We start from the raw sequence: 9,768 nt of genomic DNA, 5'->3' as shown, positions 1-9,768 counted from the left end.
TGGTCCAACAATAAGTAGTCAATAGTGACCTTTTTTTCCTTGGGTCTTTGAAACCTGAGATCCACTTTGATTCTTTGAGCCAAAATGTCCAGGAACGGAAATATCGCCAGAATCATGCTTTTAAGACATAGGCGGTAAGACCATGGACGATTATAGAGAAGAAGGGCCCTAAATTGTAAATCTCAGTGGGCAGAGGGTTTTTTGATCATAGATTCTGGAAAATCCCTTGCGTTCCTAATCTGCAGTGTGTTGCATTAAACTGGGCTTACATATCCGATATCCAGTAATGGTACCCCTGGTGGAAATAGGGAGCCTGTGCCTGCATGTGAATGTCAGAACTGTCTCTAACTTTTCCTCCTGCTTCAGGGCCTCCTATCTCCTTATTTGAGTTTAGAACACATTACTTTTCTCTCTCTTTTTTCAATAGATATTTTCTTATTTATATATTCTTGTAATTGATGTTTTCATTAATTACAATCCTCCCAAATCAGATATTTTCTTTTCCTTTTTTTTTGAAGATATAATTAATTTTATTGTGAATCAATCAAATTTGGGCATAATCAAAATACATTACAAACTCTGCTTAGCTTCATTGCACTGTACAGAAAAGTTATATTTTAAAATAGTCTTTTTAACAAAATCATATTTTTAAAAATTTTTTAAACTTTTTTATAAACATATAATGTATTATTAGCCCCGGGGGTACAGGTCTGTGAATCATTAGGCTTACAAACTTCACAGCACTCACAATAGCACATATACTCCCCAATGTCCACAACCCAACCACCCTCCCCCTGCACCAATCGCCTGGCAACCCTCAGTCCATTTTGTGAGATTAAGAGTCTCTTATTGTTTGTCTCCCTCCTGATCCCGTCTTGTTTCATTTTTTCCTTCCCTACCCCCCAAATCCCCCATGTTGCCTCTCAAATTCCTCATATCAGGGAGATCACATGATAACTTGACTTACTTCGCTCAGTGTAATACCCTCTAGTTCCATCCATGTCGTTGCAAATGGCAAGATTTCATTTCTTTTGATGGCTGCATAGTATTCCATTGTAGATATACACCACATCTTCTTTATCCATTCATCTATTGCAGATATTTTATTTATGTATTCTTATAAGCGATAATAAGATATCTGGTAAGAGCCAGTTTTTTGACAAAAGTTTGGTGTCCTTGTGTCCTGAAGCATTTGCTGATTGTAGATATGGGGGCCCATATGGGATGGTTCTCTGGAGCAAAGGGCTCAGAAGTCAGACTGGGTTTGAATATTGGCTCTGTTGTTGCTTCTCTTCTTAGTAGGTATGTGACTTTGACACAGTGCATTAACTTCTGAATCTCAGTTTACTTATCCTTTCCTTTTTCTAAAGATACATTTATTCAGCACCATGATCAGACTATTACATTTAGCAATCAATAGTATGGGTGCAAAAAAATATCTTCATTAAAACCCTTTGTTGGCGGGGCGCCTGGGTGGCTCAGTGGTTTAAGCCTCTGCCTTCGGCTCAGGTCATGGTCTCAGGGTCCTGGGATCGAGCCCCACATCGGGCTCTCTGCTCGGCGGGGAGCCTGCTTCCCCCTCTCTCTCTGCCTGCCTCTCTGCCTACTTGTGATCTTTCTCTGTCTATCAAATAAATAAATAAAAATCTTTAAAATAAAAAAATTAAAAAAAAACCCTTTGTTGGAATGCTTTACATTTTCCACAGAACAGAAACTAAAATAACCTGTTACACAATTAGTCACAAATACAGTCCTCGAGTTTTTTGTTCATACACATGAGTATTGTCTAAAACATGTCTTTGTAGCAGCTAGGCCCTGCTAACCACTATGCTTGGCTGAGTTCACAAATCTGTTGTTACCTGTAGCTTCCCTGTCACTTCTCTGGCTCTCCTCCCCTGCTAAGCCTTGTTTCCTGGCATTTATTAAAATCTTCTGCCACTGCTGCAGCTCCTGTTGCTGCTGAAACCACCATAGGCACCTTGACTTCGTGGTTTGACGAAGTATTGGCCTTCACCACCATAGGGGCTAGAACTTCTGCCTCCAAAATTTCCTCCATTCATGGGTCCAAAATTTGAGGATTGATTGTTATAATTGCCAAAATCATCATAGCTTCTGGCACCTTCAAAGTTGCTTCCATCATTACCAAATCCATTATAGCCATCCCCCTGCCACCCTATTCACCACCACCTCGACTGTCACTGAAGCCACTACGACCACTGAAGTTCCCTCCACGACAATAGTTGTCATTCCCACCAAAACCACCAATGAAGTTTCCAGAAGCACTTCGACCTCTTTGGCTGGATGAAGCACTAGCCATCTCTTGCTTATATAGGGCTTTCCTTACTTCACAGTCATGGCCATTTATAGTGTGGTATTTTTGAGTGACAATCTTGTCTACAGAGTCATGGTCATCCAATGTTACAAAAGCAAAACCCCTCTTTTTGCCACTGCCTAGATCAGTCATGATCTTAGCCACTTCGATGTTCCCATACTGTCCAAAATAATCTCTTAGACGATGTTCTTCAGGGTCTTCTTTAATGCCACCAATAAAAATATTTTTCACAGTAAAGTGGGCACCAGGTCTTTGAGAACTTCCCCTCGAGACAGCCTTCTTTGGTTCCACAACTCTCCTAACCCACCTCGTGTAACCTTGCATTCATGGCTGCCCCTACCTCCTCCACAGGGACACGTGTGACAAACCCAAAGCCTATGGAGCCCTTGGTGGTTGGATCTCTCATTACCACACAGTCCGTAAGTTCCCCATTGCTCAAAACGGCCCCTCAGACTCTCAATGGTTGTTTCAAAGCCCAAACCTCCAAAGAAGAGCTTCTGCAGCTGTTCAGGCTCCTGGGAGACTCTGACTTAGACATGATGGTGGTGGAGGGGAGACTTTAATGATGCTTACTCAGAGGCATCCACACGCAGAACATCAGTTTCCTTATCTTTAAGACGGGATGAATACCTTGCAAGATTGTTGGGCATATTAAAGGAAATATTGTACCTGAAGCCTATATATCCCTTTCATTTGCCACTAAATCTGTAACATTCGGGTCGCTCATCTGCCATGTGAAAAGATCGACATGCAGTCTTTCTCTGTGGTGTTGGGACCCTGTTGCACATGTACGCTGACCGATGGACTGAATTTCTGCCCTCAGTACTGTGTGCTGCCCCGGGCCGCCCTGGTCTTCTGCATGGAGGCTGAGCTGAGCTGGATGTCAAGCCTGCGCAGACTCCGGGGTGGTACCTGGAGCTTCTGCTTGGCGCACTCCACTTGTCTGCTACTTTGTGGAGTCTCTGGAGTGGGGTTATCTTCAGCAAATTACCAGAAACAATGGGTAGTCCCTGATTCTGAATCTGGCCCCAGAATGTCCAGCCTTTCCTTCTTGGTGGCAATTAGACTCTCAGGAGCTCTGCCGTTGCTGTCACTGCTCCCTCCTCTCCAGCTCCTCATGTCTGTGAGACTGACTGATGAGTGCCGTGACCCAAAGTGTGGAAGGCATCTTATGCATGGGGTTCCTGTAAAATAAAAATCAGGAGACGGAATAGACGTGTTTGTTAATCTGTCATTCAACACATACCGATCACTGCACAAGAGCTGAGGAGTCAGCGGTGGATGAGATAGGTTTGGCAAACACCTTTACAGAACTTGCAGTCGAGGGGCAATAGATGTAATGGACACATATCTAACCAGGCACAGAGAATAATGTTCTACAACATCTAAGTGGGTTGGTGGGTGTGGCAGGGGGCTTCCTACAGGAAGGGTAAGGAGGGCTACCTGATGGAGTAGGGATGGAGCAATCCAGACAGACAGACAGCATGTGTGCAGCCTGAGAGATGAGAGCAATCAATGTGTTTAAGCTAGTGGAAAAGTGCTGTAGTGGGACAATGAGGCAGGGCTGGCCTCTCAGTCTGTGCAGAAGGGAGTCTCTCCAGAGGGGAGGGGGGGGTAGGAAGAAAAGTGCAGGTAGGTTTCTGTGGGCTGGGGGGGTTGAGGGTGGAGAGCCTGGGGAGTGGGGTGATGGAGCCAAGCACAGCCTCCATCAGACTGTGGTTACTGGGGCTGGGTTTCGGCTGATCCCTTTGTGGTGCTGGGACACAGAACCCATCCTATAGAGCAAGTGAAGTTCCTATTCCTCAAATTCAGCAGTCTTTGGCTTTCCTCCCTCAAAGCATGCTGGATGGAGATGTTTCCTACTACCTTCACCCGCTTCTCCGCTGTAATTTGTCTCCTCTCAGATTTCTCTGCTGTAAAGTTATAAGGAAAGCAGGTGCAAAAGAAACGAGGGGAACATTCTGCCAACATGTTGCCTTTCCTGTGTGTTTGCCAGTTAACAGGGTGCTTTTGGATATAGAAACTTTGATCTCACACGATAGAAGAAGATGAGCAACTTTAAACGAGGAGATGATGGGATCTTCCCACACTGCTCTCTGGTTCCTTCAGGGACAGATGACACACACAGGTCTTGTGGACAGATTCCAGTGACATCTTGTTTGGTTTCAACCTCTAGGGTGGTTGTTTTTCATTTTGAATCCCATCACCTTTAAAAGCCAAGTGCCATTCTATTTTTAAAAAACATTGCAATTGTACAATAGAACATAAATATTTAAAGTGCATAAAACATCCACGTGCAGGTTGGCAAGTAATGAATTAAACAACAGCCATAAAAATATCACCCGAGCTGAGATATAGGACATTGTCTGCTCCCCGGAACCCTCACACTTCTTCCCCTCGGGGAGGCAAAGATCGCCTTGCATGGTCCTTGCTTTTCTTTTATAATTTTTGCTATTTCCAGTTGTAGCCCCAAATCTGGCAATTTCTTGTGGCTTTTTTTTTTTTTTGCAATTTAAATAAAAGGAGTCATTGTGCATGTATTTATTTATGTCTTTGCTTCTTTAGCTCGTTCTGTGTTAGAAGGCTTTGTCCATGCCGTAAGTAGCTATGGCTGTTCATTTTGATTGCTCTATTCTCGTCTATCATGTAGCACACCGCAATTTGTTCATCTGCTCTGGAACTGATGCTAATTAGCTTGTTTCCAATTTTTCAAAAAACGTTCAAAATTTTCCAAGGATTTCTGGTTTTGATGCTTAGAAACAGGCTGTGATGAACAGTTATCCGTGGCCCTGTGCCCATTTGCAAGTTTCTCCAGGCCATACCTGAAGGAGTGTCATTGATGGGTCACCCTGTATGCTTATCTCCTCTATCATAGCTAACTACTACAGATGACACCAGACTTTTTTCCAAAGAGGTTTTACCAACTTATACTCTCACTAAATGAATAAATATGCATTGATCACTTCTGGTGTGATTTAAGTCTGGAGGGAAAAAAATAGATTTATCCATATTTATCCACAAAGTCCCTGACCTCATTATGTTTACATTCACTGGATAGTGGCAATTAATAAATATGGATAAAATATTTCCAGTGGTTAAAACAGTGAAACAATAACCCATAGCCAGGGCACAGAGGGTGAGAGTGGGGTGCTCCTTTAAACATGGGACTGGGGTGTACCTTCTTCCTCTCCAAGGAAGTCAAGGATAGACTTAAAGGATTGTGCCCTTATACTGGTTTTAATTTGCCTTTCCCTGATTACTAATGACATGGGTATCTTTTCCTATATTTTCTTGGCTATTTGAATTTCCCCTTTTGTGAAATGCCTGACAAGCATTTTGTCCATTTTTGTATCATATTCTCTTATTATTTGTTTATTAGGAGCATTTCACTCTTAATGATATTTTTAAGTTTTTATTTATTTTATTATTTTTTTAGAGGGAGACACTGCATGCAAGCTGGAAGGGGCAGAGGGAGAAGGAGAGAGAAATCTTAAGCAGGCTCCATGCTCAGCATGGAGCTGATTGCGGGTCTTGGTCTCGAGACTCTGAGATCATGACCTCAGTGGAAATCAAGAGTTGGACGCTTAACTGACTGAGCCATCCAGATGCCCCTCTTCATGGTATCTTTTGATGAACAAAATTAAAAATAGATTGATCTATATTTTCTGCATGAAGCTGTACTAATTGTTGAGTCTTCCCCTTTGACTTGGGTGCCTTTTTGTAATTCCAGTGCTGGATGTATCCGGTTACCCAGTAGGAGGTCCACGTTTTAGGAGTCTGAGTGTCGGCTTCCAGGGATGGGCCTGGGCCGCAGAGCTCGTATCCCGATTTTTCCTTGTTTTTCCAGGGAAAATGCCCAGTGGTGTCTTCTTGCTTCCTGAACAGTTGTGTGAAGGTGTCACACGCTAACTACAGGCTGTCTCTGGCCTCTCAGCTGCAGACCCAGCTGTTCTGGGTCTGGGAATGCACCTCCCATGGCTTCTGTTGTTTGTCTCCCTAACTTGGGAAGACACCCATTTACCCTGGAGTGTCTCTTAGTGGCCATTGCTAACTTGAGCTTGAATTAGGATCCCCTCAATGATCTTCCTTTTGTGCACATTCTGTGCCTTTTAGCACTGCCCCATCACAATGCAGACAAGCTTTAGTATCTTAGGAAGGGAACGACTGTATTAGCACGCTCTCCCATGTACTCTGTGAGGATCAGGGCAGCTGACTAAACCTCAGGAGCCTTTGCCCAGTGCAATCGTTAGCCTACTTTGGACACTGAGTCAGAGTTTACTGATCTGGAAATTAACTCTGTAAAGTACTGTCAAGGTCATCAGTCTAATGAGTTCTGTTGGCTGACTGCATATTAGACAGGTCATGACTCAAGGGAGAACTTTTGCTTACTAACATTAACTCATAGTAGGATTTCTTGCCCAGAAGACAGGGGCTGGTAGAAACTTGAGGGTGGGTGGGAGAAATGAGGGACACTTGGAAATCTGCTAGGATAACCAGAGGCCCTCAAAGCCAGCTGTGGATACTGGATAAAAGGTCATAATCAAATCCTCTGAGCAGTCTCTGCCTCGTGTCCCAGGAGAAACAGTGACTTCACATTTTTGGGAGACTTGCAAAGCCTGGCAAGGGCTAAGGGTGAGTTCCTTGTGTGGGTTGGATGAACTTGAAGCAGCCACCGTGCGGGTTCTGTGTTATTCACGCTGTTTATCTTTTAAAAATAGGCCAGTGGTTACACAGCTGAAGCTGTGAGCCTGCCCAGCTCCCCGCAGGACTCTGCCCGCTCCCAGGCTTGACAGCACTTCCTTCCTGACCTCGAGTGGCTTCCTGCTCTGGTCTTATCGCACACAAAACTTGACACTGCATTGGAATGCACTTCAGGTCCATACATGGAAATCTCTTGCTTTCTACACTTACAAACAACTGTCATCTACAAAACGCTTTTTTTATTTCTAGACTTACACTTTCTTTGCTCTGGGAGGGTAGGATTAACACAACTCCAAAAGACATTAAAAAAAATCACTTTCCATCTCCATCCTTCGTTGTCACCTAAAGTTTCTCTCTTTTGTTTTATGAGCCAAGGAAATAAAGAGTAAGGATGGCATACATGTATATGTTGACAACAGAGACGTGCCAAGAAACTATGCTGTTTATAGGGGTTTTGGAAAATGGCTTCCTACCTGTAGCGAATTACACTTCTTCAATTTTATTTTATTGTGTCTCCCACTTAAAGAAGGAGGGTAGGAGCTTGCTTGTGAATATTATTATATGAATAAATAAACTCTCAGTCCTGCCATCTTTGGCTTCCCTTGCAAATGTTAAGTGTTTTTTTTTTTTTAAATAGATTTCTACTTATTTATTTGATAGACAGAGAGAGATCACAAGTAGGCAGAGAGGCAGGCAGAGAGAGAGGGGGAAGCAGGCTCCCTGCTGAGCAGAGAGCCCGATGCGGGACTCGATCCCAGGACCCTGAGATCATGACCCGAGCCGAAGGCAGAGGCTTAAACCACTGAGCCACCCAGGCGCCCCGCAAATGTTAAGTGTTTTTAATAATTACTAAGGCTTTTCTGTTTCTCATTATCTGAGATCTTCTAAAGTACTTCTTTCTTGCTCCCATAACATTTCAAGGTGGATATGAGATAATCCTCACACAGAAAAGTAAAATTGGGAAAGTCAAACCCACCGAAGATGAATGGGGCTCATACTATGTTTAAAGCTAAATTTTCCGAGCTATCTCATACTGCCGAAGATGGTGCACCAGGAAGAGTATCCGGGACATAGAGCTCCGATGGTTCTCTACTTTGCAATGCATTAAATAAAAGCTATTTTGAAAATCTCTGAAAATCTGGTGTGGTGCTGATCTGGAAAATTCGAGGGAATTTAATCGAGGAGAATTTAATGGAGGAGAAAAGGAGCTCAAAGAGGTGTCTGGGAGTGTCTTGGCATTCCAAATTCAACTGCTTTTCATGAGCTCATCAGCCTTCTTAAGATATTATGATCTTTTAGCCAGGCTGGGGTAATTTCCTCAGCTGTGATTAAAGAATGGGCTGGGCTGTGTCCACAGAAGTCAGAGCCTTAATATTGGAAACATGAGCTCTCTTGGAGCCCTTCCTGATTTCATTTCAGAGGAATTCCCCTCCAGGAGCAGCTCTCACGATGGAAGGAGGCAGGGGATGGAGGAAGCCTTTCGAAGTTTATTTTTAATTTTATTTTTAATTTTAAGTTTATTTTTAATTTTGAAAGTTGAAGAGTCTTTCTTCCCCTACTTTGGAAACTAATTAAGGGTCAGGGAAGAGAGTTGGAAGTCTCTTCTTTAGGATGAGTGAACGAGACAAGTGAAGAGTACTCAGGTGATGCCCTCCTGAGTTATTTTCAAGTGAACACCACGTCAGTCATGTGAGGACTGTGAGGCAGCCTGGTGGACCCCGCAGGGTGGGCTGATGGGGACTTAGGGCTTTCACTGCTTCCTGAGGAACAAGGTACTTTAATTAAGCTGCTCAGTGTGCAAACTACCCTGTGGTATGTCATGAAGGAGTAGCTATGATAGAAAAGAACAGGGGCTAAAAAAAAAAAAAAAAAGAAAAAGAAAAAAAAGAAAAGAACAGGGGCTGACTTAGGGTGGGAGTGTAAAGGGAGAGTTCTCTGGGGAGAGGCCGCCAGCCTGGCTGGGGAGGAGGGAAAGGCTGAGGGAAGAAGGCCTGCGGGTTCACAGGGCCCTGAAAGTGTGGCCAGGGCAGGAATGAGAGGGGGAATTGGTCAGGTTGCTGGGCCTAGATCATGCAAGTCGTTCTGGGTTATGGTAAGGGTTTTGGATTTTTTTTTCTTTTTTTTTTAAACTAGAGAGAGAGTGTGCTGTGGAGGAGTGGTCTGGGGAAGGGTGGGGAGGGCAGTGGGTGAGGGAGAGGGAGAATCTCAAGCAGACCCCCGGCTGAGCACGCAGCCTGATGCAGTGCTCCATCTTATGACCTTGAGATCATGACCTGAGCTGAAACCAGAATTTGGATGCTTAACCAACTAAGCCACACAGGTGCCCCGAGTTTCGGACTTTTTAAAACTGCAAAATATTCACACCATGTAATTTACCCTTTTAACCACGCTTAAGATTATACAGTTCTTTGCCATTAAGTACATTCTTGTTGTGTAACCGTCACCAACATCCATCTCCAGAACCTTTTTCATCTTTTGAAACTGAAATGCTAAATCCATCAAATAATACCTCCCCATTTGCCCCTCCCCCAGCCCCTGGCAGCCACCATCCTACTTTCTGTCTCGCTGACCGCTGACTACTCTAGGTATAAATCATGAAAGCAGATTCTGACAGTATCTGTCCTTCTGTGACTGGCACATTTTGCTCAGTGTTAGTTCTCAAGGTTCATCCGTGTTGTGGCATGTGTCATAATCTCCTTCCTTTATAAAGTTGACTCCTATACTCCATTGGATGT

General features: G+C 43.8%; 1 pseudogene; it reads right to left on the bottom strand.

The window, feature by feature from the left end:
- Positions 1-1,775: 1,775 nt before the first annotated feature.
- Positions 1,776-2,870, bottom strand: LOC122903964 (annotated as a pseudogene).
- Positions 2,871-9,768: the final 6,898 nt, after the last annotated feature.

The sequence above is a fragment of the Neovison vison genome, chromosome 4 (genome assembly GCF_020171115.1).
Source record: "Neovison vison isolate M4711 chromosome 4, ASM_NN_V1, whole genome shotgun sequence".
Lineage (NCBI taxonomy): Eukaryota > Metazoa > Chordata > Mammalia > Carnivora > Mustelidae > Neogale > Neogale vison.
The sequence above is the reverse complement of the archived record's forward strand: the minus strand, read 5'-3'. Positions and strand labels throughout refer to the sequence as shown.